Genomic DNA, 7363 nt, shown 5'->3' on the forward strand with positions numbered 1-7363 from the left:
CTATGGTTACCACTCAAGTAGAACAAGTACTTAAAGCTCAAAATGATTTGCTCAATGAATTGAATAGTAAAGATAATGATAATGTTGTTAGAGTGGCTACTAGAACTGGTAGAATGACTCAGGAACCTTTGTATCCTGAAGGCCACCCTAAGAGAATTGAGTAAGATTCTCAGAGAAATAATTTAGATGCACCTAGCTCTTCTAAAAAGAAGAAGAAGAAGAAAAATGATAGGACTTTGCATGCTTCTAGTGATCCTATTGTTGAAACACCTGAGAATCCAAATATATTTTTATTTCTGATGCTAAAACTCAATCTGGTAATGAACCCGAAACTAGTGATAATGTTAATGATAATATTCATAATGATGCTCAACCTAGTAATGACAATGACATAGAAATTGAACCTGCTGTTGATCTTGATAACCCACAATCAAAGAATCAACATTATGATAAGAAAGACTTTGTTGCTAGGAAACATGGTAAAGAAAGAGAGCCTTGGGTTCAGAAACCCATGCCCTTTCTTCCTAAACCATCCAAGAAAAAGGATGATGAGGATTTTGAGCGCTTTGCTGAAATGATTAGACCTATCTTACGTATGCGATTAACTGATATGCTCAAAACCAATCCTTATGCTAAGTATATGAAAGATATTATTACAAATAAAAGAAAGATACCGGAAGCTGAAATTTCCACCATGCTTGCTAATTATACTTTTAAGGGTGGAATACCAAAGAAACTTGGAGATCCAGGAGTACCTACTATACCATGCTCCATTAAAAGAAACTATGTTAAAACTACTTTATGTGATCTTGGAGCCGGTGTTAGTGTTATGCCTCTCTCTTTTATATCGTAGATTTGATTTGAATAAGTTGACACCTACTGAAATATCTTTGCAAATGGCTGATAAATCAACTGCTATACCTGTCGGTATTTGTGAGGATGTGCCTGTTGTAGTTGCAAATGTTACTATTTTAATGGACTTTGTTATTCTTGATATTCCCGAGGACGATAGTATGTCTATTATTCTTGGAAGACCCTTTTTTAATACTGCAGGGGTTGTCATTGATTGCACTAAAGGCAATGTCACTTTTCATGTTAATGGTAATGAGCACACGGTACACTTTTCGAGGAAACAACCTCAAGTTCACACTATCAATTCTATTGGAAAAATTTCATCGATTATATTTGGAGGTTTTGAATTTCCTCTTCCTACTGTCAAGAAGAAATATGATATTCTTATTATTGGGGATGTGCATATCCCCGTTGAGGTAACATAGTGTTATTCGAAATTTCTCCGGTTCCATGTTATTCGGAATGAGTTCGTTAACAAGACTTGATCAGCCTTGTTAGTGGATTCCTTTTGATGATCATGAGATGGATGAAACTAGAAGGCACAACCTTCTGTACCACACTTTTACTTTCTGTTATTTATATTAAATAAAATAAAAATAAATATTTGTCTGTATGTTATCTAATTATCCGTGCAATATAAAAATACCTCGAAAATAAAAGTTCTCCAAATGCCCTGAAATTTAAATATGATTTTTTCTAGAATATTTGAGAATTTATGGAACTGAGAACACACCAGGGGGTCAACCACCTGCCCATGAGGGTGGAGGGCACGCCCCCTGCCTCGTGGGCCCATGGTGGCCCTCCACCACTTATTCTTGCACCCATACACTCCTTCCTCTCCCAAACACGAATAACCAGCTCAAACCCGAGTCCAAGCTTGTTTTGCTGCCATTTTCGATCTCCTTGCTCAAAGCACCTCTCACAAAACTGCTTGGGGAGATTGTTCCTTGGTATGTGACTCCTCCATTGGTCCAATTAGTTTTTGTTCTAGTGCTTTATTCATTGGAAATTTTTGCTGCTTAGGTGACCTTGCTCTTGAGCTTCCATGTCAAATTTATATGGTCAAAAGTAGTTTTGATGCATGATATAGGCCCTAGGCACTTGTAGGAGTAGTTGCTATCAATATTATTGAGTTTGGTTTACTTTTATTTTGAAGTTACTAAAAAATTTCAGAATTTTTCAGAAAATGATGAGGAGACTTTTGAGGGGCTCATCGAGCCAAAGCTCGAAGGAAAAGGCACCAAAGCCTAAGTATAATCTGCCTCGCACCGCGGAGGTTCGGGCGTGTGAATGGCCTTCCGATGATTTCTTGAGAGCTACCGGTATTTATGAAGATTTTCATGAATTGGCTAAGAATGCAGGCCTCACCGCTTTCCTCCACGACCAATGCGATCAGTATCTCTTACTCACAAATACCTTTGTGCAAAACTTTCATTTCCATTCTAGGAGCTCACCACCTACGGTGGAGTTTCATTTATATGATGAGCATAAGGAGATGTCACTTTATGATTTTTGTCGGATCTGTTTAGTCCCTTTTGGGGGCAAGATAGAAGAACCACATCGTGATGATGTGGAGGGATTTATTGACACTATCACTGTAGGGGAAACAAGGAAGGTTTCCGATGCATGGATCACTAGCATACATTTTCCTGTTTTATGCTACTTTGCATTATTTGCTAGTCGTTGCTTAATTGGTCGCGGAAACTGTGAAAACCTGAGTATCCCTGATATTATTATTTTGCGCCACGGTTTATACGGTGATGACTCTTTTAGTATGGGCAGCATTATTGCCAAACGGTTAAGTCTGAACCGTACCAACGGCCCCATCTTTGGAGGCATCTATGCTACACGCCTAGCTGCACACTTTAATATACCTATTAGGCATGCTGAGAAGGAAGAAAAAGTGCTGCCTCGTGTTTATTTAGATTATAAAAGTATGGTGGCACAAGATTTTATTGTTAAGAATAGGGAAGGAGAGCTTAAATATCAATTGTTCTTTAATAAACATCATCCTAAGACTATCACCTTGCCTGCTCCTTCTTTGTTTGATTTGACTGTAGGCACGTACCTTGTTCTGTTGACGGCTATCCACGCCTATCGGAACCCTGCACCAACCGAGGAGCCAGAGCCGGAACCACAATTTGATCCTTCACTACAATCCAATTACCAGTGGGATCCGGAGATGATTGTCATCCAGTGGCAGTCGGAGCCTTCCTCGTCTACATTACAGTACGACCCCAGCTACTATTATGGATATCCGCCAGGCCAGCCGTGGCCATAGACCAACTTAGGCCAAAAGCCTAAGCTTGGGGGAGTACGTATTTTCCACCGACATTACATTTATATTCACACACTCATTGCTAGATGTCGGTGCTCATACTTTTTCATTGTATCATCCATGCTAGTTTATTTTCCTTTTTATGCTTTCTTCTTGTGTGTTTAATAAACCTTAGAAAAACCAAAAAAAATAGTTATAGCTTTTAATTAATTTACCTTCCATGCTTGTAGTAGTAACTAAAAAGAAAACCCAAAAAAATTTCATGTTCTTCTTTTGCTTGTTGGGAGCTTTCCCGTGTAAATAGTTTTATTTCTTTTCTTTTCTTTGGGGGTCGATAGGAGAAGACCATGATTAAATTGTTGAAATGACTCTTATATGCATTATTGTTGATCTGACAAAAGAGCCCATATTGCCTTGTCTTCTCCTGTTTATTGAATGCCTGCAGATTCCGGCTTAGTCCAATGCATGTGCACTATTATTATTATTCACATCGTTCGGTCGTGCAAGTGAAAGGCAATTATGATGATGTATGATGGACTGACTGAGATGAGAAAAACTGGTATGAACTCGACCTCTTTTGTTTTTGTAAATATGATTAGTTCATCGTTTTTGATTCGGCCTATTATGAATAAACATGTTTGCAATGACAATTAGAGATCATAGTTCTTGTGCCATGCTTGATTAGCTATGAGTTGTAATGGTTTACCTTGCGTGCCAACATGCTATTGAAATGGTTATGATGTGGTATGATAGGGTGGTATCCTCCTCTGAATGATTTAAGTGACTTGACTTGGCACATGTTCACGCATGTAGTTGAAACAAAATCAACATAGCCTTCACAATATTTATGTTCATGGTGGATTATATCCTACTCATGCTTGCATTCAATGTTGATTAATTTTAATGCATGTTCATGACTGTTGTCGCTCTCTAGCTGGTCGCTTCCCAGTCTTTTGCTAGCCTTCACCTGTACTAAGCGGGAATACGGCTTGTGCATCCAAACTCCTTAAACCCCAAAGTTATTCCACATGAGTCCACTATACCTACCTATATACGGTATCTACCTGCCGTTCCAAGTAAATTTGTATGTGTCAAACTCTAAACCTTCAAATAAATATCCTGTTTTGTATGCTCGAATAGCTCATGTATCAACTAGGGATGTCTGTATCTTCCATGTTAGGCGGGTTATTCTCAAGAGAAGTGGACTCCGCTCCTCACTCACGAGATAAATGGCTGGTCACCGGGATGCCCAGTCCCATGCTTTATGCAACCTAAATCAAAATAATTGCAAACAAAACTCCCCCTGGGACTCTTGTTAGTTGGAGGCACTCGTTGTTTCGAGCAAGCCATGGATTGATGCTTGTGGTGGAAGGGGGAGCATAAACTTTACCATTCTGTTTGGGAACCGCATATAAGTGTGTAGGATGGAAGATATCGCCATCTCTTGGTTGTTATGTTGACAATGAAAGTATACCGCTCAAAATATTATTCACCTCTGTTTCAAAACCGAGCTCTGGCACCTCTACAAATCCCTGCTTCCCTCTGCGAAGGGCCTATCTATTTACTTTTATGCCGAGTCATCATCCTCTTATTAAAAAGCACCAGTTGGAGAGCACCGCTGTCATTTGCATTCATTATTGTTAGTTTACATTGAGTATGACTTGACTAGATCTCTTTTACCATGAATTACAATGTCTAGTCAGTCCTTGGTCTTTAAAGGTGCTCTGCATTTATGTTTTGCGGTCTCAGAAAGGGCTAGCGAGATACCATCTTGTTATATCATATTATGATTGTTTCGAGAAAGTGTTGTCATCCGAGTTTTATTATTATGGCTCGCTAGTTGATTATGGTATTGATATGAGTAACTTGAGACCTATGTGTTATTGCGAATGTGGTTAGTTATAATCTTTGCTGAAAACTTGAACGCCGGCTTTACATATTTACAACAACAAGAGCAAACAGAGTTTGTAAATGTTTTTCTTTATCACTTTCAGTTTGTCAACTGAATTGTTTGAGGACAAGCAAAGGTTTAACCTTGGGGGAGTTGATACGTCTCCAACGTATCTACTTTTCCAAACACTTTGGCCCTTGTTTTGGACTCTAATTTGCATGATTTGAATGGAACTAGCCCGGACTGACGCTGTTTTCAGCAGAATTACCATGGTGTTATTTATGTGCAGGAGCAAACGTTCTGGGAATAACCTGAAACTTCACGGAGACACTTTTCAGAAAATAAGAAAAATACCTACCAAAGATGAAGGCCAGGGGGCCCACCGTCTTGCCACGAGGGTGGGGGCGCGCCTACTCCCCTAGGGCACGCCCCCTACCTCGTGGGCACCCTGTTGCCTCTCCGACTCCAATTTCACCTCCATATATTGAGTTTCAGGGAGAAAAACATTAGAGAGAAGAAATCATCGCATTTTACGATACGGAGCCGCCGCAAGCCCAAAAACCTCTCGGGAGGGCTGATCTGGAGTCCGTTCGGGGCTCCGCAGAGGGGAATCCATCGCCATCGTCATCACCAACCATCATCCATCACCAATTTCATGATGCTCATCGCCGTGCATGAGTAATTCCATCGTAGGCTTGCTGGACGGTGATGGGTTGGATGGGATCTATCATGTAATCGAGTTAGTTTTGTTAGGGTTTGATCCCTAGTGTCCACTATGTTCTGAGATTGATGTTGCTATGACTTTGCTATGCTTAATGTTTGTCACTAGGGCCTGAGTGCCATGATTTCAGATCTGAACCTATTATGTTTTCATCAATATATGAGTGTTCTTGATCCTATCTTGCAAGTCTATAGTCACCTATTATGTGTTATGATCCGTTAACCCTGAAGTGACAATAATCGGGATACTTACCGGTGATGACCGTAGTTTGAGGAGTTCATGTATTCACCATGTGTTAATGCTTTGTTCCGGTTCTCTATTAAAAGGAGGCCTTAATATCCCTTAGTTTCCGTAAGGACCCCGCTGCCACGGGAGGGTAGGACAAAAGATGGCATGTAAGTTCTTTTCCATAAGCACGTATGACTATATTCGGAATACATGCCTACATGATATCAATGAACTGGAGCTAGTTCTGTGTCACCCTAGGTTATGACTGTTACATAATGAACCGCATTCGGCGTAATTCTCCATCACCGATCCATTGCCTACGAGCTTTCCATATATTGTGCTTCGCTTATTTACTTTTCCGTTGATATTGCTATCATCACTACAAAATACCAAAAACATTGCTTTTACTACTATTACCTTTTGCTACCATTATCACCACTATCATATAACTTTGCTACTAAACACTTTGCTGCAGATATTAAGTTTCCAGGTGTGGTTGAATCGACAACTCAGCTGCTAATACTTGAGAATACTCTTTGGCTCCCCTTGTGTCGAATCAATAAATTTGGGTTGAATACTCTACCCTCGAAAACTGTTGCGATCCCCTATACTTGTGGGTTATCACCCTCTCGTAACGCACATCACTATAAGCCTTGCAAGCAATGTGACTAATGAGTTAGTTATAGGATGATGGATTACAGAACGAGTAAAGAGACTTGCCGGTAACGAGATTGAACTAGGTATGATGATACCGACGATCGAATCTCGGGCAAGTAACATACCGATGATAAAGGGAACAACGTATGTTGTTATGCGGCTTGACCGATAAAGATCTTCGTAGAATATGTAGGAGCCAATATGAGCATCCAGGTTCCGCTATTGGTTATTGACCGGAGATGTGTCTCGGTTATACCTGTCCATACCTCGGGCCGGGCCTAGCCAAGCTCGACGCAAAAAACCCAGGCCTGGGCCCGGCCCGGCCCGGCCATTGGGCCTGTTATCTGGGCCCAAGCCCGGCCCAAACATGTAAAAGCCCGTCGGGCTCCGGGCCGGCCCGGCCCGACCTTCAGGAAAGTGCAAAAACGACGGGCCCGGCCATCGGGCTCAAAATCTAGGCCCGAGCCCGGCCCGGGATCGAGCATGGTCAGGCCGGGCCGGGTTCGGGCTTTTTCGGGCCGGGCTGGCCGGGCCAGGCTTCCCATGGCCAGGTATAGTCTCGGTCATGTCTACATAGTTCTCGAACCCGTAGGGTCCGCACGCTTAACGTTCGATGACGATTTGTATTATGAGTTATGTGATTTGATGACCGAAGGTTGTTCGTAGTCCCGGATGAGATCACGGGCATGATGAGGAGCCTCGAAATGGTAAAGACATAAAGATTCATATATTGGAA

The sequence above is a fragment of the Triticum dicoccoides genome, chromosome 7A (genome assembly GCF_002162155.2).
Source record: "Triticum dicoccoides isolate Atlit2015 ecotype Zavitan chromosome 7A, WEW_v2.0, whole genome shotgun sequence".
Classification (NCBI taxonomy): domain Eukaryota; kingdom Viridiplantae; phylum Streptophyta; class Magnoliopsida; order Poales; family Poaceae; genus Triticum; species Triticum dicoccoides.